This window comes from Mastigoproctus giganteus, chromosome 2 (assembly GCF_048544385.1).
Source record: "Mastigoproctus giganteus isolate SK-2022 chromosome 2, ASM4854438v1, whole genome shotgun sequence".
NCBI classification, from domain to species: Eukaryota; Metazoa; Arthropoda; class Arachnida; order Uropygi; family Thelyphonidae; genus Mastigoproctus; species Mastigoproctus giganteus.
Window position 1 is genome coordinate 26,725,316 of NC_143576.1, and position 19,935 is coordinate 26,745,250.

The following is a 19,935-nucleotide window of genomic DNA, read 5'->3' on the forward strand; positions in this document are numbered from 1 at the left end:
CGGTCATTGTGATCACATTTGTGAATTGAATTTTAATTCTATTAAACAGCGATTCTAATTAGCGAAAATAGGAGGAATAATATCCACAGGCTATAAAAACAAAGATATATTAAGCACAAATTTACCCTTCATTACCTTCAGAATTAAAAAATTAAATGATATGTGAAAATCAGAAGAATATACGTGATAATCAGAATAATTAATATGTACTGTAATATGTACATACTAACTAGTTGACATTTCTGTTCACTGACACTTGTGGGTGGGGGTTAAAATTTAAAACAGTAAAAAGATAAGCAATCAATAACAAAGAACACGGCACACACAAATTGCAAGTAACACAATACACGCAAGTGAGAACGGAGTAACGAGTTACAAAGCTTTAAAAATATGAATGAAGAGAAGATCTGAAAATTAATTTTTTTATATGATTGAAGATTTCATGGAAGTGTAAACACATTTCACCATAATAACTCCCAGAATTCCAGCTGTTGGTATTATTGCAAATTCAGTAAGATTGAGTTTACTGTCCGTTTATGATAGATTTCACTAACAGAAAAGCCCAATACACAGGTGAATGCTAATTGTTTTTATTGTTTTATGGTTGTGACCTCCAGAATTTCGACCGAACCATGTGGTACCGTCGGAGAAAATCATGGGATAATCTCCAGTGCTGCGGTCTCCTGCCCCAATTAAACAGCATGCTGTCCCAATTAAGCGAAGTAAACCCTGGCTATTTTCTCCATTGGTTTCTGTTTTTTAAGATTTTCCCCAAATAAATGGCTGCCCCAATTAACCGGTGGCCCAAATAACCAGAATCCACTGTATTACTATACTTTTCAGTTTATTAAATTTTTGCACTTTGTAACAATGAATAAAAATATATTGTTTATAATTTCAAACACAAAATGAGCCTATAAACTGTATTTTTAAACAATTTAAAAAATGAAATCACCACCCTCGCTTTCATTGTGGAGTGCACTAATTTCAAGCAAACACAACAAGAGCACGTTACACTAACAAGAGTGAAAAACTTGCACAACTGTAAATGACAATATTTAAAATAACTAAATGCACAAGGCATAATACATTAAGAGTTTAATATCTATATAATATTGGTGTGTAGATACACCATAGGCAACTCTTAAGAAACTACAAAGTAGTTTTTGTAGGCATCATTTGCTCTTTCTCATATTGTGCTCTGCCTTCACGACGAGTTGCCATGATATTGCACTACCTCGAATAAGTAACGCTTCACTAATAGAGAAGACTATTGTTCCTTATTATTCTCAGTGAGTACCGCCACCCAGACATGTTTCAAGGCTATTGGCCTATCATCAGTGGGTGGGCAGGTACCCTGGTATTGCAGACACGATGACCCAGTTGTGAAGATAATCACACAATATGAGAGATGCCAAAAGGTGTATATGACAATATTTAAAATAACTAAATGCACAAGGCATAATACATTAAGAGTTTAATATCTATATAATATCAGTGTGTAGATACACCATAGACAACTGCAATGTCTATGGTGTATCTACACACCGATACTCACTGAGAATAAGTAACAATAGTCTTCTCTATTAGTGAAGTGTTATTTATTCGAGGTAGTGCAATATCATGGCAACTCGTCATGAAGGCAGAGCACAATATGAGAAAGAGCAAATGATGCCTACAAAAACTACTTTGTAGTTTCTTAAGAGTTGTCTATGGTGTATCTATACACCAATATTATATGTAAATGACAATATATAAACAATAATAGCAGTGCCATAAGTTAATTCTATTCCTTAACCCAATTTCATTTCTAATGTGAAACTTTTCAGACAGCTTTTCACTATTATTTACTTACAGCATAGTGGACTGTTTGAATACCATGTGATATGCAATATACAATAAATTTTTGCAAATCACTCATGTTCTAAAAACAGCTGACCTAATATGGAAGTCCCGGAGAATAAACAGAACCACGGCGAATTCAAACATGTATACTTCTGTAATTGCACACTATCCACTAAGCTCCAGTTATGACACTATTCTGAACAGAATAGCATCATCAATGGTATGCATGTAATCAAAATGTATGCATTTTGTACCGCAGCATATTTTTTATGGAATTAATGTATGAAATTACTGTAATTTATATAAAATGAATTACAGATAAAAAAAAATATATTCATACTATACATACAACCCTGAGTTTACATACAAGCCATGGTTAAAAAAAAAAAATCTGTAATTTCTTGCTAGTTAGTATAACAGAAAGTGGTTTTCTTTTCAAAATATGTTTAACATTTATTTAGCCAACAAAACATCTCATCCAGTACTTTTTCCAGGAAATGTAGTCTTCTATTGATAATAATAAATGCTTGAAACCTATGTTGTTACAATTTTTGGAAAGTTTTCATTTTCACTTTCTTCATCATTTTCACCTTTGTCGGAATCTCCACTTCTTTCACACAACAGCTCACTTAATAAAGTATGTAATTATCAGTGGGAAGGTTAGTTATAGCCCCACTGTTTGAAGGAACTCAAACAGTTCTAAGTTGTTTTCCACATTGCTCTTTTAACTAGCACAATGGAAAACCAACTTTCTTTTCCCAGTCGACTCTGGATCCATCCATACATTTCTCAACAAATCCTGATTTGGTAAATCAATTTGCAAAAGTCATTTGTGTACCATGTTTTAATTATTTTAGTGACACAATCTGATTAGCATTAGTATAGGCATATGATGCAAGAAAGCAAACTTATATAGCATCAGGCCAAAAAAAAAAAACCCCTTCCCATTTCACCCATCCATTCACTCCAAAAGTTTGTCTAGTTCAGTCTTGAATTTATTTAAGCTGTCAACTTCCACAACAACAGATGGAAATTTGTTCTGGCAATAAACCACCCGAGGGCTAAAGGCAAATTTCCACACATCTATTCTACAACTGTCTTTCCTCAATTTGAATCCATGCCCCCTCAGGTGAGTATTCTTGGAAAAGAGGAAGAATCTCATTATCACTGAGCTTGCACAATCCATTCAAGGCCTTATACACCTCAATTAGATCACCTCGCAGGTGCCTAGGCTTTAGAAGTTGCAATTTGCAGAACTTAAGCCTTTCTTGGTAACATCAACCTTTTGTTCCACTCACCAATCTTGTTGCCCTTCTCTGTACTCGTTCCAGCAGCTCTACATATTTCTTAAAATGAGGCTTCCAAGGCTTGTATATAGTACTCAAGGTGTGGTTTGACCATTGCCTTATACAAGGGGATAATCACCTCCTTATCCCTGCTAGCAAAATTCCTACTTATCATTGACAAGACCCCATGAGCTACTCTTGACGCCTGTTTGCACTGCTCATAATTTTATTATCACAAGATAAATCTTCTATTTCCGGAAACTTTTTTTTTTCACTGCCCTCCTACAATAATTTGAGATACAGTAATACCCCGACTTACGCTACCCCGACTTACGCGAACTCGGAGTTACGCGGTTCTTGATTTTTTTCGTTTGGCAACGCTGCCGCCCACTATCTTCAAGGTCGTTTTTCATATGTTATCGATATACGGTGCGACGGCGGAGAATGAGAGCGAAAGATGAACAAAATTCAACTTTGCTGCTTTTATGTTTTTTATATCAGTGAAGGGGAAACACATTTCACCATAATAACGTAAAAACCAACACAATTCCAGCTATGGGTATAATCGCAAATGCAATTAGATCGAGTTTACTACCAGTTTATAACAGATTTCACTAGCAGAAACGCAACTGGATTTTTATTGTTTTATGGTAGTAACCCCTAGAAATGTGAGGTGTTAATAGTGTATCTCTGCCTTTATGGTGTTGTCTATTCAGTTGCTACATGCGCGCAGCTTTGTTTATGCGTATCAAGCGTGCCTCCTCGTTTTGTAATTGCGCTTTATTCCCTAAAAATGAGTAAAATACTTAATTAAAAGGTGTGAAAAGGAAGCGTCCTGGTGAAGACACTGCAGATTCAGAAAGAAAAAGAAAAGCAATTATCGATGAACAGAGGCGGACTGGGTCAAAAATTCTTACCCGGGAAAATTTATAGTGGCCTCATACTACGGTTTATGGCCAAAATCACACTGGCCCACCTGGGTTACACTGGCCCCGGTAAGGCTTATGGCCAGTCCGCCTCTGTCGATAGAGAAAAAATATGAAATTGTGAAACGCTTTGAGCGAAATGAAAGACCATGTGATATTGCACGTGCTACAGGCCTAAATGAAGCAACGGCAAAAAGCACATGACAATTGCAAACTTGACAGGTTGAAAATTGAAAAGGGCTCAATTGTAAAGGGCTTAAAAATTTTAGAAAACATAGACTCCAACGAAGAACGCGTTATAGCTACAAAGCAAGGAATAAAAAAATTATTAGCTTGCTACGAAGAAATTCTGCGTGAAAAAAAGAAGGCGCTGTGTCGTCAGACGAATTTGTTAGATTTTATGAAGCCATCGACATCGAAATAACTTTTTAACGTAAGTGATTTGTTTTTTTAATACATATTTTGTATTAATATGTATAAAGAACTGCAATTTTATTAATATTTTTCTTCTAAACTAGTGTTTTTGTTAGTCCTTAGTCCCAATTAAGCAAAATTTATATGTATTTATATGCAAAGTTGTACCCCGACTTACGCGAATTCGACTTACGCGATTTTCGTCGGACCCACCTATCGCGTAACTTCGGGGTATTACTGTACTTAAATATACCTCAGTCCATAGGCTGAGGCTCTGAAATAGTAGAAAGATTTCAGCTTATACTTTATATTTTTTGGATAGGCAGGACAGTTATCAACTACTAAAATAATTTTGCACTGTTTTGTTGTGTCTCTGTTAAGTGTTTGCAACCAATGTTTAAAAATTTCGCTAGTCATCCAAACTTTTCTTTATCAACCATTTAGTGGATGAGTAAAAAATTCGTAAGTTCAATTTTTTTTTCATGTATCAAATACGCCAAGGATGCTGGCTAAATAATTAAAATTATAATCAAGTCCTACAGATTTCATTCCTTAGAAATATAATGATTTTAATTCTTACTAATTAGTAGAACTGAAAGCTTCTCAGTTCCAGACATGTTGGCTCTATGAGTTTCTTTGCTGCATTATGCCCAAAACATTTATAATCTTCCAAAGTTAATGTTTTGTTGAGCAGGCATTTATAAAAAAAACAAATGGGCCATTTCATCTCCATTTAAAATGTCTTCTGGATTGTACCCTGCCAAATATTTGTTCACAAAACATTCTCTTTCCAAATCTTGCATTCTTCTTCATTAACACTTGCACTTTCATCACAAACTGATTTCAATAAAACCACACATCTATTTTTAAACCTGTGCAACTAACCTGGACTGACTTGGAATCCTGATTGATCCAATTGTTTTACATATTGCAAAGCTGTACTCAAGTTCACAAGGTGAACTTAAAGAAGCCATTTTAAAATCACTTTAAGCCATTTTAAAAGTGATTTATGAACATCTGTGTAGGTGCAAAGTCAGATCTATTTCCTGGCAGAAGTTCCTGCATTTGTTTATTCTGAAATTAATTTATGCTTTTTTTTTTTTTTTTTTTTTAATCTGATTTAAAAAAAACTGAACTGCTTTGGGGAATACTGAATTTTGCAGGTTTCTTTTAAGCAGGTGTTTAATAATACAGATCAACCACAGGACTGACTGCCAAAATTAATTTACACAAGAGACAAACAATCTTGGGAAACATACACTGGGAGCTCACACATAGAGAAGTCTCATTATACAGGTAACTTTAGTGGAGAAAACCTTCCCACAGCTCACAGTGATCGATAACTGTCAATCAAACTTCTCTATGTTTGATTTGATTTGTGGCATTACGTAGAAAAGTACCTACAGCATGTTTTCTCTGCTAATGTCAACTGTTTAGCAGTGATAGTTCACAGACACCTATAATACCAGAGATTTTCAATCAGAAATTTCTGCACGCTTCTTAAGGGGATGTCACAATATCAAAAACAATCCCACTAAAATTAATCACTCTTCAAGGGTGCTGCAGCAATTTGCATTTTTACAGTTACTAGGGTGTCCAAGTGACAAAGGGTTGGAAAAAAAAAAAAAAAACTCACCATAACTGAATTGAATCCTCACTGGACTACATCAAAATTTGAAATGTTATGGTTTACATGCTGAGTTTAACTGGTGTCTCAAAGCCTGAAAATCCATAATGTGCAATTTGAAATAGAAATGCAGTCCCAGCATTAGTGAACAATGGGTCAAGTTTCATCAGTTTTATGGAAGCAAATAGTTAGAATAAATTTAAAAAAAAGGAAATTACTAAAATGGATGAGCAAATGAAGTGGGTAAATTTATTTATTTTTATCTTACTTGGGATACTGCTGCAATAATAAGAAAGCATTAAACTTCGTTACAGATCGGTGCCATTTCAATTATGTGGAGATAAAAATTATATGTAAACTACTTTGAAATCCAAGGTTCACCAGAAAGTTTCACTACAAAAAGAATTGTCACAGAGGGATTCAACTGTATTTACATACAAAGAAGATAAAAGGAAAAAGTAAATTAGTAATTATTTCAGTTGATGAAAGCTTATGAGACCAAAACTTACCTCCTAATTGTTTTGATATGATTAAAAGATTAGAATATAGAAAATAATTAAAACTTAAGCACTCTCATCCTCAGTTCATCGTTAAATCACTTAAAAACATTTAGGCAGTTAAAACAGTGTAAATAACCAACAGCCAAGACCATAGGCTTTTATGATAAACACATCACCAGTCAATTCGCACATGAAAAAAGGAGAGATATTGCATTAAATAGAAATTAGTATTAGTTCCCATAATACACACTGTTACTTCAAGATTTGGAAAATTTATTTATTTGAATTGCCATATTGAAGAAGTTCATTAGCAATTTAACATATTTAACATTAAGAATATGAAAACAAAAGTTTTACTGGAACCATTTTATAGTCAAGGCTTTTAAGTAAGCAGTTTATGTCTGGAACTTAATTTAATCAACATTTTAACAGAATCAATGTGGTTGATGTGAAGTAGTAGTTATTTTCTGGCTAAGTTCTGTAGTTGAACTCAGTTTGTACATTAATTTCATGATAAGAACCACATATATTCGATATAACAGTTGCTTCATACTTTACAGTGGTCCTATCAATATAACAGGAATTATAATTTGGTTGGCATTGTATCATATAAACTATATTTTTAATATCTTGGATGAGCCCTCATAGCTGCTGAAGAGTGTTCCAAGTTTATTATAAGAGGAAAAGATTAGAACTATATCTGTGTTCTTAAAAATATTTTCAAATGCCTGGCAAACTGACGATGATAAGGAAGCATTACTTAAAATTGCACTACTGTAGAAAGACTGGTCAACTTATTTCTTCTATTATCTTTCTATACATTAAAATAATTTTCCTCCTAGTGATATTTATTCAGCCAATGACAGAAGAGGGATGCGGGTTACGTGGTATACGTAACAAATACTAAAACATGCAACAGAGGCTTGTTTTACAGTGGTAAAACAAGCTTCCATTTTAGAATGACCATGCTAGATAAACCTCATGCATGCACTTTATCTAGCATGATCACACGTTACCATTCTTGATTTCCATATGTAACGTATTTATGTATTCGTAGCTGAGGAATTCACAGCTATTGAAAAATTCTGTAAATAATTTATTTTATTTTATCTAAAGAAGCAAGCGCAGCGAGCGAAGCCCCCCTAGTCGTTTCATTAATTAAATTTCTTGGATATTTCATTTTTAAAAAGCTTTAATTAAATATTGTAATTTTATTCTGAATCATCCTATTAAGAACAATATCTTATGGCATTATGAACTCTGTTGTTTAAACATAGATCTTTTTATGCTGTATGGGTGATGCAAATAAAATTTTCCAGGGTGTACATCTTTTTTTTTTTTTTGAAAATGAGTTTTTAATGGGTCATGACATTTCATTACATGGAATGTTTAAAAAATTTATACTATTATTATTTTAGCCTATTACGTAGTGAATTAAACTGTAGCAGAAGGCTATCAGTTGTCTGTTGTTCAGAAATTATAAGGATATCAACTACATAACAAGTAAATAATTTTATCGCAGTTCAGAGAGGGTTTAAGATATCTTCCTCTAATTCCAAATAAGAGGGAGGATATACTGGGGGGGGAGGTAATATTTCCACCACCACTGGTAAACTGTATATTTGTTTAAATATATCTGAGCCAAAAATAAAATGTCTAGCCTAAATAAAAACAAGGTTAATTCAAAACCATGACTGAAAGTCTGGTGTGTAATTTTGGTGGTGACGGGCTCGAACCCCGGTCTAATCAAGAAGTGTGTGCTATGCACTGCTGCTCCTTCCCACCTGGCTACTCCAATTATATAAAGGGAAGCAGCAAAAGGTCAGCAAACCATAAGCCATAATTATGACAGCATCCTTAGTTTCAGGGAAGGCTGCTATAGACTGGAAATGTGCGAATGTATCTCCAAATCACAAATGGAGAATAAAAGGGTGATGCTAATAATTAGAGACCTGTTCTTGATTTCTGTTTTAGGGAAAATAATGGAGTCACTGGTTAAAGGAGCAGTGCAGAAGCATCTAGACAGGAATGCTTTCATACTGCAGTCACAGAATGGATCTGTCTGGTGAGTATGGGCTTGGCACACCCATGGTCCTGAGCTGGATATCATCATTCTTCTTTCTTGGTGATTCCTTTCTACTTCCGACTCTTGTTCTCTCTCTCTCTCAGGGTAATTCAGAAATTTTTTTTTGGCTGGTGAAGCATAAGCCTCAGGCTTCCTTGCACCATACGGCTGCTAATAATAATAATGAGAGACTTACAAATACCTAGGAATGATGCAGGCTGAGCAGTTAGAACACAAGAAAATCAAGAAGTGCCTGACCGAAAAATATCATCAGAGACTAAGAAGCCTGCTGAAAGCAAAACTGAACGGAGGGAATACAGTTAAAGCCATAAACACCTATGCAGCTCCAGTACTAACATACACATTCGGGGTCATAGATTGGACTAACACTGAGCTAGAAGATATCATGCGAAAGACAAGGACAATGATGACCAAGATAGCCAACACCACCCGAAGTCAGCAGTGGAGAGAATAACAATACCTCGGAAAGAGGGAGGAAGGGGCCTGATAGACCTGATAGAACAACAGAGAACAGCGATAGTTAACCTGAAGGACCTGATAAGTGGTATACCCCACTCAACCTACGCGAGGAAACCCTTCCCGGCCAGAAGGTACAAGAAATGAAGCTAGAAAGATGGGCAAAGAAGACACTCCATGGTAGACACTATAATGACCCTCCATCAAGATCACATTGATAACAATGCTTCCAATGCATGGCTCACAAGCGGGACCCTCTTCCCCCGAGACTGAAGGATTCATGCTGGCCATCCAAGACCAGGAATCAACACCAGAAACTATAGAAAATACATAACAAAGGAACCCGGAATGTCAGATGACACATGTCAACGATGCCATCTGGCCTCAGAAACGATCCAACACATCACCGCGGGTTGCAAGGTGATCACCCAGACTGAGTACGCTTGTAGACACGACCAAGTAGCCAGGATAATACATCAGAAGCTAGCGAGGAAATACCAGTTGACCAAAGAAAGTGTACCATACTACAAGTACGAACCCCAGGCAGTACTAGAGACCTGAACCCAAAAGCTGTACTGGGACAGCAGCATAATAATGGATAAGACCATCCTGCACAACAGACCGGACATAACTCATACGGACAAGATAGAAAAGGCTACCTACTTGATTGACATAGCAGTGCCGAACACTAGCAATGTCCAGAAAACCCATGAGGAAAAAATTAGGAAGTACACGAATCTGAGACATGAGATCAAGGAGATATGGAATATGCAAGAAGTATCAACCATCCCAATCATCGTGTCAAACACCGGCATGGTACCAAAGACTGCATAGTAGCCAACCAGCAATAGGTCTCCCAGAGAACACCTACAAGGAACTCCAGAAAGTCACAATCCTGAACACCTGTAGGATAGTCAGATTTCCTCAACCGACAGTAAAACCCTGTTACTGTCGGTCATTACAACCACCCTGCGTACTTGGTGGCAGTACACGTCATGGAGTGGAATCCCCCAATCAGGGAGGAAATAATATGAGCAACAACAATAATAATAATAGGAGCTTGATAGCCCAGGGGTTACGACACTGGACTACAAGCCCAATGGACCTGGGTTCGAGTACTGCCTTGGAGGAAGTGAACATGCTCCATCACGCTGGGAGACTGGTATAATAATAGTAATAAATTAGAATAATAATAATAAATTAATTAATAGTAATAAAAAATTAATAAACATCGTGAAAGTTGCTCCAAGGGTCACCTACCCCAAGGTCGGAGTGGTGGTTAAGGCAGATTGTGGCACCATCTGGCGTCACTTGCAAGAACTACCATTGGACATAAGCCAAAGCTAAACAGGTCCATCTCCAATAATGGATGATGTTGCAGAGAAATATTAATCATACTGCATCGAGTGTGGCGCAGGATAAAGTCACTCGCTTTCAGGCCTTAGGCAGAGGGGTCGGTTTGAAAAATCAGAGATGGTCACCCGAGGAAGACAGTGGAGCGAGTGGCACTGTCCCCAGTATGGCTACCACAAGAGAAGGGCAAGACCATCAGCCCCACCAACTGGAAGTGCTTACTGTGCTAGTTACCACACAGGAAGGTAGAAAATGCCAAAGCATGAAGTGGAGCATCGAAATAAATACGTACATCATGCAAGCATACCATGATATAACGAAGCTGGAGACTGATATGACAACTTACAGGGTGAGACTACATGCCAAGTGGCTGGAACGATTCCCAGATATTCGGGTCACCAAACAGAGAATAGTGGACCAGAGAAGAACCATCATTATAAAGAACCTGATAGCTCCTGCAATCTTAGAAAAAATCAAGCAAGACGTGAGCAATCAACTACAAAGGATAAGAAATACGGAAACAGAGGAGAAAGAACATACCAGAGGAGGAAGAGCAAGAAGAAATACAACCCACAGTGGAAAGAGACGAGGTCATGATATCCAGAACAGAGGACAAGTGGAAGGCCCTAACAGAATTCGAAGGAATGGACCCAACAAAGACTCACATGATACCGAAGCAGAGGCCTAATAGAACCGTGTGGAGAGTCACAGACAACCTGAATTGGCACATAATACTACATTACCCTGACAGTAATGGTGCAACAATGGAGGACATCCACACAGCTGTGTATTGTGCTGTGGTAGCAGCCATGAGGATTAATGGAAGAGAAGTGAGAGACCAGCAGCAGAAGAACCGAAAACAGAAGGAACCACTAGCTTGGGAAAGAAGACTTGCATCCTCAAGAGAGACAGCATCCACAGCAAACATGAGATAAAAAAATCAGAGAATAGGAGAGTACTTGGACACATTGAAGCAGAACCTCCTTGCACTCAGCAAGAGACTATGCCGATACAAAGAGAGCTCCCAGAGGAAAATAAACAACCGAATCTTCGATGAAGACCAAAGAGGCTTATACAGGAATCTCGGAGAAGATGGGAAGGAAGGGAACGGACCACCCAAGAAGAAGACGATTGAGGAGTTCTGGGGAAACATATGGAGCAGGGAAATAAGACATAACAGCCAAGCCACCTGGATAGAGCTACAATTCAAGAAAACCAACGACGTACAAGAAATGAGAGGATGGAAAATCCAGGAAGAAGAAGTAAAACAGACGATGAAGAACTCTCACAACTGGCAAATTCCAGGAATAGATAACGTCCACAACTACTGGTACAAGAAGCTCATTTACACAAACACACAAGCACCTGGCAAAGCCGTTCACCTGAATGATAAGGCACCCAGAGACAATCCCGAAGTTTCTCACTCAAGGAATCAATATCTGAAGCCTAAAGACGAAAATACAAGAAACCCGGCGAAATATAGGCCAATCACCTGCCTCCCAACAATGTACAAGATCCCGACCAGCTGCATAACCAGGAAGATATCAGACCACTTGGAGAGCCAGAACACAATGGCCAAATTGCAGAAAGGATGCAAGTGGCGGAGCAAAGTATGCAAGGAACAATTAACCTTGGATGCTGCGGTTATGGAGCAAGCCTACAAAAAGTGCCGCAACATGTACACAGCTATATCGATTACCATAAGGCCTTCAACTCCATGCCTCATAGCTGGCTAATACAGGCGCTGAACATCTACAAAGTCTATCCAATAGTGACAAACTTCCTAGGATAAATGATAGCGAAATGGAGTACCACCATTAAGGTCGAAAACATTACAACCAGGCCAATCCCCATCAGGAGAGGAATCTTTCAGGGAGATGCCTTTAGCCCTTTGTGGTTCTGTCAAGCACTTAACCCGCTATCTACCATGCTCAACAGTAGCTGTTTGTTTGTTATTTGGTTTTTAGGAGCATTAGCAGCTAAGGCCACATTGCTCCGGGATATCCAGTGGTCATTCCCTGACCTTTCCGCATCGTCCGTATTTGGTGGTGACGGGCTCGAACCCCGGTCTAATCAAGAAGCGTGTGCTATGCACTGTTGCTCCTGCCCACCTGGCTACGGAGGAACCTCAACAGTAGCAAGTATGGATATAACCTCAAAGAAGGAAGGAAGAACCTGTACACCCTCAGCCACTTGATGTACATGGATGACATCAAGCTCTATGTGGGAACCAAGAAGCACCTTCAACAACTACTCCAGATCACCGAAGAATTCAGCAATGATATTAGGATGGAATTTGGACTAGACAAATGCAAGACCCACGGATTGTATCAGGGAAAAGTAGTCAACCGAAACTACCAGCTGCAGAGTGGTAAAGAGATTGAAGCCATGGCAGAGGGAGAGAACTACAAATACTTCGGGATGATGCAGGCTCAGCAGTTACAACACAAGGAAATTAAGGCCTGCCTGACCAAAAAATAGCATCAGAGACTCAGAAGACTGCTGAATGGAGAGAACACAGTTAAAGCCATAAACACCTGCAGTCCCAGTGCTAACTTACTCCTTCGGGGTCACAGATTGGACTGTTGTTATTTGGCTTTTTTAGGAGCATTAGCAACTAAGGCCATATTGCTCCGGGGATATGCGGTGGTCATTTCCTGACCTTTCTGCATCCTCCTTATTTGGTGGTCACAGGCTCGAACCCAGGTCTGATCAACAAGCGTGTGCTACGCACTGCTGCTCCTGCCCACCTGGCTACAGAGGTGCCACAGATTGGACTAACACCGAGCTGGAGGATATCATGAGAAAGACAAGGACAATGATGACCAAGAGTCGCCAACACCACCCTAAATCTGCCGTGGAGAGACTGACAGTTGCTCGGGAAGACAGAGGAAGGGACCTGATAGGCATTGAGCAACAGAAAACAGTGGTAGTTAACCTGAAGGATTACTTCCAAAAACACACAGCAGCACTCTACCAGGCCATAAGGAAGATAGACAAGCGGTATACCCACTCAACCTAAGCGAAGAATGCCCGCCCAACCAGGAGGTACAAATGCTAGAAAGATGGGCAGAGAAGACACTCCATGGCAGACACTACAATGATCTCCATCAAGATCACATAGATAAAATTGTTTCCAATGCATGGCTCACGAGCGGGACACTCTTCCCCGAGACTGAAGGATTCGTGCTCGCCATCCAAGACCAGGTAATCAATACCAGGAACTATAAAAAATACATTGCCAAGGAACATGGAGTGTCTGATGACACATGTCAACGATGCCACCTGGCCTCAGAAACAATCCAACACATCACTGCAGGATGCAAGGTGATCATCCAGACTGAGTACACTCATAGACACGACCAGATAGGCAGGATAATACATCAGAAGCTAGCAAGGAAATATCAGTTGGTCGAAGAAAGTGTACTGTACTACAAGTATGAACCCCAGGCAGTACTAGAGACTCCAACCCACAAGCTGTGATGGGACCACGCCATAATAACGGATAGGACAATCCCGTACAACAGACCAGACATAACCCTTGTGGACAAGAAGGAAAAGGCTACCTATCTGATTGACATAGCAGTGCCCAACACTGGCAACCTGCAGAAAACCCATGGTGAAAAAAATCAGGAAGTACATGAACCTAAGACAGGAAATCAAAGAGATGTGGCATATGCAACAAGTAACGACCATCCCGATGATCGTCTCAACCACAGCTATGGTGCCAAAGACCCTACATAACAGCCTAGCAGCAGTGGGTCTCCCAGCGAACACCTACAAGGAACTACAGAAAGTTGCAAACCTATAGGATAGTCAGAGAGTTCCTCAACCAACAGTAACATCAGATATAACAACAACCACCCTGTGTACTTGGTAGCAATACCCGTCACGAGGTGGAACCCCCAATCAGGGAGAAATAATATAAGAGCAATAATAATAATAATAATAATAATAATGTAGAAAATTTTAAAAAATTTCATCATTGGTGATATAATCCTAACAGGGATGGACCAAAGTATTTCTGTGTCCTGGGCAGAAAGAGTTTTCAGGTCCCTTTACTAAGGATCTATATATTTTTTTGTCTCATTGTTCTGTTTTTGGTGCCCCTTAAAGAATGTGACCCTGGACAAGTGCCCTGATAGCCTGAACCTTAATCCGGCACTGAATGAAAAATGATGATAAGTGTGTGAAAGCTGAAAGTCTGTAAGACACTATGGGACATAATGGATGTTCTGGCATTTTTTTTTTTTTTTTCTTTTAAAATAAACCCATACCCCCAAACAATATTAGACTCTACAGTACTTACTACCATGCATGGACTGAAAGTTGAGGAGATGAAAGAAGATAGTTGTTGACATTACAATTGAATTTCTGTAGCACACAATTTTCAGGAAATACACTAGAAAACCGAAGTTGAAGAAATAAATGAGGAAGAAGAAGAAAAGTTGGTTTTGAGAGTTTGCAGTTGGACAGTAAGTGGATGTTGACTGGTTATGGCACATGTTCAGACTGGTTTGGAAGAGAGAGGGAGAATTATAGAAGCCAATTTAAAAGAACAGTGCTCATGGCAGTATCCACAGAAAAGGCATGTGGCAGAAACAGAATGTAATTGTAGTGGTAAATGATGCAAGAAAGCAAGCTTATTTATCATCAGCAAAAAAAAAAAAAAAAAAACTTTTTTAAACTAACTGCCCTCTTTTGAATGGAGGCTAGAAGACTGAGAAAGGTTATGGAGGAACCATGCCAGATGTGGGAACAATATTCAATGGCAGGGCAGATTTGAGATTTATACAAAGTGAGTAGCTGTTTAGAAGAAAAACAGTTTTTTAGATGCAGAGGAAGCCATATTTCTGATGTGCTTATGACAACCAAAGGAGATTAGAAGTCATGGTAGTCCCTAAGAGAGATGTAATCTAGTCTAGAAATCTGAGTGTCATCAAAGATAAGCATAGGAGTAGAAGCATACCTTTTTGCAAGATATAATATAAGACTGAGTTTCAGAAAGATTAAAATTAACCAAATTATCTTTGCCCCACTGGAGAAACTGGAGATCAGCATTTAAAGAATTGATCATGGATATTCGAGAAGTTAAAACTATTTGTGCAGGGCAAGGTTTCTCAAATACCAGCATTAGTGAAGAAGTTACAAGACAGCGTGCCATCTACCATCACTGACAGTGAATGGTCAGAGAGAAAACTGGATGCCCAATTACAAAAACAGTCAACAATCCATAAGATGGAAGCTTATTTAGAAGACTTTTATTCCAAACATGAACAAAATCCTTTGAAATGTCAAGAACAAATGCTTGAGTTCACCAAACTTTTACAATAAATTTGTCCACAGGTGGGTAACATAAGCCAATATAACCAATGGATTGACACTGACAGAATCAGTTTTGGTGATCATTGATCAGATGGAAGGTTTCAAGACAGTTCAGGAGTTTGCAGTTAATGGATTTTTCCACTACTTCAGAAAGAGTAGAAGTAAGTGCCATGTGATGATAACTGGAAGATAACTATCCAGCCAGTTCCGTTTATTAGGAACTGGCTGGATATGAGCAATTTCCAAGCAGAAGGAAAAGCACCAGGGGAATAAGAAAGTGTAAAAAAGTGATAAGCAGGAGTAAGCTCAGGAGCACAAGCTTTGAGAACAAGTGGGGAAATACCATCAGGATCTGAAGCCTTTTTGGTATCAAGATTAATCAAACTTCTTCTGATTTCCTTTTGATCAAAGATCACAGGAGGCATTGGATGGAGCATACTGGGAATGGTGGTGGTTTACAAAGATTGTCAACGGAAGAGTTAGAAGAAAAGTAAGGTGCTAGCAGGACAACTTTATCTTTTTCTGAGGTGGCAATAGAACCATCATGTTTTAACAGAGGTGGGAATACAGATGGGAAAAAGTTGTGGCCAATACAGCTGGCAAGAAAACTATGCTCAACTGCCATTTCAACAAGAAGCAAGTTTTCTACTCTTAGCCTAATAATTGCTTTACAATTGTCGCAAGTTTTGGTGTAGGCAGAAAACAAACTTGGAGATTTGGATGCCTTAACACATTTATTAGAAAACCAAGTTTTAGATAAAGGACAAGATTTTAAGGTGGAATAAAGTATTCCACTCCTATGAAAATAATTTCACTGACAATATGGGCAAACATTGATATCAGAAGACTTAAAACAGTAATCCAAATGAGAAAAAGAAAAATGGAAATCTCACAGATCATACCATTTTGAATTCTTGTAATGACAAACAACAGGCTGAGAATTTACCACAAGAGAAAGGCTCTACTGGAGAAGAGATCACTAAGTTGTGATCTGAGGCATCCAGAGGGCTACTCATCTCAACAGTGTACGTGGAGGAGCTGTTTGCAAGAAAAAGATCAAGAGTGCTGGCTTTTGTGTGGTTAGGCTTGTCAGGTATTCTGGTAGATAAATGAACAATCTATGCGAGGTTATTAATAATTGCAAAAGCGTCACAATCTCAACCGGCTGGGTCTGGGTCACTAGAAAACAGACGCCAACTGGAGTTGTGAACCTTAAAATTGCCAAGAAAAATTACCTCACTGTTAGGAAAGTTGGATTGGAGAAAGTCAAACGGTCCCAAGTGATTAATGGAATTGGAAGATCAATAGAGGCAACAGATGAATTTTAAAGAATGGGTAGAGAGATTTTAAGTAAGGGAAGATTGAAAAAAGGAGATTCCAAATTGTGAAGTCTCTGACAGGAAATATCAGAGCAGACATATGCACAAGTACCTACTTTAAAGTGAAAGCAATCATGCAGCAAATAATTAGGACAACTGAAATGAGCTGTAGTCAAATCACCAATGATTGGGATTATATTTTATCAGTGCTTTTTTTTTGTAAAAAAATAGGTGCCAGTACTCATTCTTTGCTATCAGGAAAAATTGAAAATTAATGAAAAGTACTCTAAATTTTTTTTTTCCCTGATAGTTACTTTAGTAGTAATGTTTTTGGAATAATAACAATGTATTAAGTACAATCATCCCCCATTTGTGCAGGGGTTACATCCAGGAAAACACCACACAGTCCAAATTCACGCAATGCAAAACAGTTTATATGACATGATGAGGGTTCCGTACCTGTACACAAGGAAAAAAAAAATGTGCAAAAAAAATTAAACTGAAAAAAATTGTCTTCATTTGGTAAGAAAAAAAGAAAAAAAAATTAGAAACATGTCCATAAAATTAATCTTGCTAATACCTCTAGATTTTTAATCTAAATTCACTGCTTCTTCGTTGCTGTTTTCCTGTGATAAACTTGCAACAGTATCCAGCACTTTTTGAAAAAAATTAGTTAAAATTGTGCCGACCGGGCTAGCTGGGAGGGTAAAGTGCCTGCCTGGCAACCCAGAGGTCGCAGGTTCGATTCCCGCCTCGGGCTTGGATCAAGGTACTGCAAAAAAACCTTGGGAGATGTATTATGGCCACAGAAGCCTATGTGCCAACAACAACAAAAAAAAAAAAAAAAAGTTAAAATAGTTTGCTTAGAAGCATGTTGTTTTTCTCTATAAATTTCTTCATAAGGAACTAAAGCTAACGCTACAGTTCTGCGAAAATTTAAACTCCTCTCCAAATTAGGATCAATATCCAGAGCTTCTTGGCTAAGCTGATTTGCAAGTCTTAAAAACTCAGCTAGCCTCTTTGCAGTCAAATTTTTGTGCGCATCTTCTTCGTTTTTATCATTTTTGTCATCTTCTTCTTCACATTGCGAAAAATATCATCTACTTTGTTACACTGTTCTCTATGAGATTCAAGGATTTCTGTGATATCTGCTGGTTCCAGTTCTTCAAATCCCTCTCTGCTAATCATTTTGCCAATTCTCACAATCTCATCTTCCCCCGGCATTTTGATCATGGCTTCTTTAGTGCAGCTTCGTGGTCACAGCCTTTACCACACTGTATTCATTGTTGAGTTCTTAACTTCACCCCACGCAAATTCATATTTTTACAGCATCAAGAATGTTATAATTCTGCCAATAATCTCGAATTGAAAGACTGCCTATTCCATCAGTAGCTTCTATCAAATGTAAAAAAGATCTTAGGTAATAAAGTTTAAAGGAAGCTATAATACCTTGTTCCATCAGCTGAATTAATGAACTTAATTAAGTATTCTTAAGTATCCGAGTACCTTTAAAGTAACTTTAAAGATACTCGGACTTGTCCTGACAACAGTGCACTGTCCCTTATCTGCAGCCAAGACTACAATAGTGTCACCTTTGACAAAGAAGAAAGAGCTCCCCATTGACATCATCTGAGATTGTTACTGATAGGCCGGACGTGTTACAAAATAGAAGCTGTTTTAAAGCAAATTACATTATCAATCTCTTCAGGTAGCCTGTTGGGAGATGCTTCAACGCCCATAGCTTCCAAAGATCCATAAACCTGATATTCCTTTGCAGCCCATTGTCACTTTTGAATGTTTTAGTCCAACACATGGGTTCATGTTTTGTAACTTCTGTTTTTAGGAAGCCAACGTGTGCAGGCTAATTTACTAACTATGGGTCTGTACACGCCCCTGGTAATAAACACCTGTTCCTCCTCTCCTACGGAGTGGTTCTGTATACCACGTTACATGTCTGGACTGTGGGGGGGGAGGTGTTATGTAGGTGAGTCTGCCAGGAGAATGAAAGATCGGGTCCATATTTTATTGTATTTTAACGCTTTTATTTTATCTCTGTTTTAGTATTTTATGTAGTAATTATTTATTTATTTTAATAGTCAGTTTGTTGGTCGTCGCTAGAAAGTTTTGTGACTGTATGACTCTTATCATAATTTTCTAATACTTTCTAATTGATTGAAAGAAATATTAGACTCGGTGTTCCTACAAGTATTAATGACTGCATTCACTTCATGTACAATTCTATTCTTTTCTGAATGATAATTTGGTTTTGATTGTGGCTCCAATACAGTCCCTCAGAGGATAGTATTTACTTTTAAATAGCAAAGTTAATCCATAATCTAAAACCGCAAGTTTGTTTGTTGTTAGATTCTTAAACAAAAGATTAACTATTGTATTCAGGTGGAAACTTGAATATATCTCCACATACCACTTTCTCTAATGCTACTTAAAACTGTTATCATCCATGACAAAAATGCAAGTCTGATTATAATGTCACATTAAGATAAAATGCATTAATATATACCTAGAAAGGTATTACACTACATAGCAAAAATAAATTATTCCTCCCTCCAAAATATACCATACACAGTTGATAAACCTATGTCAAAAGGTTCACCCAACTCCTTCATCTAAGTCTTAATGTCTAGTTCCTTAATAATGGAACATTTCCACAAAAGATAACATGAATTAATTTATATTAATATAATAATTTAATTAATACAATTTAAAATAAAATAAAATAATTTTTATTCCAGAATAAGTTAAAATACTTATTCTGGAATAAGTTAAATGGACTAATA

The 19,935-nt window shown here is 37.8% G+C and overlaps 1 protein-coding gene across 6 annotated transcripts in view; it reads right to left on the minus strand.

The window, feature by feature from the left end:
• Positions 1 to 19,935, minus strand: part of LOC150089228 (lipid transport auxiliary protein 1) — a 199,454-nt gene that overhangs the window by 69,457 nt on the left and 110,062 nt on the right. The gene's annotated exons all lie outside the window — the stretch shown is intronic.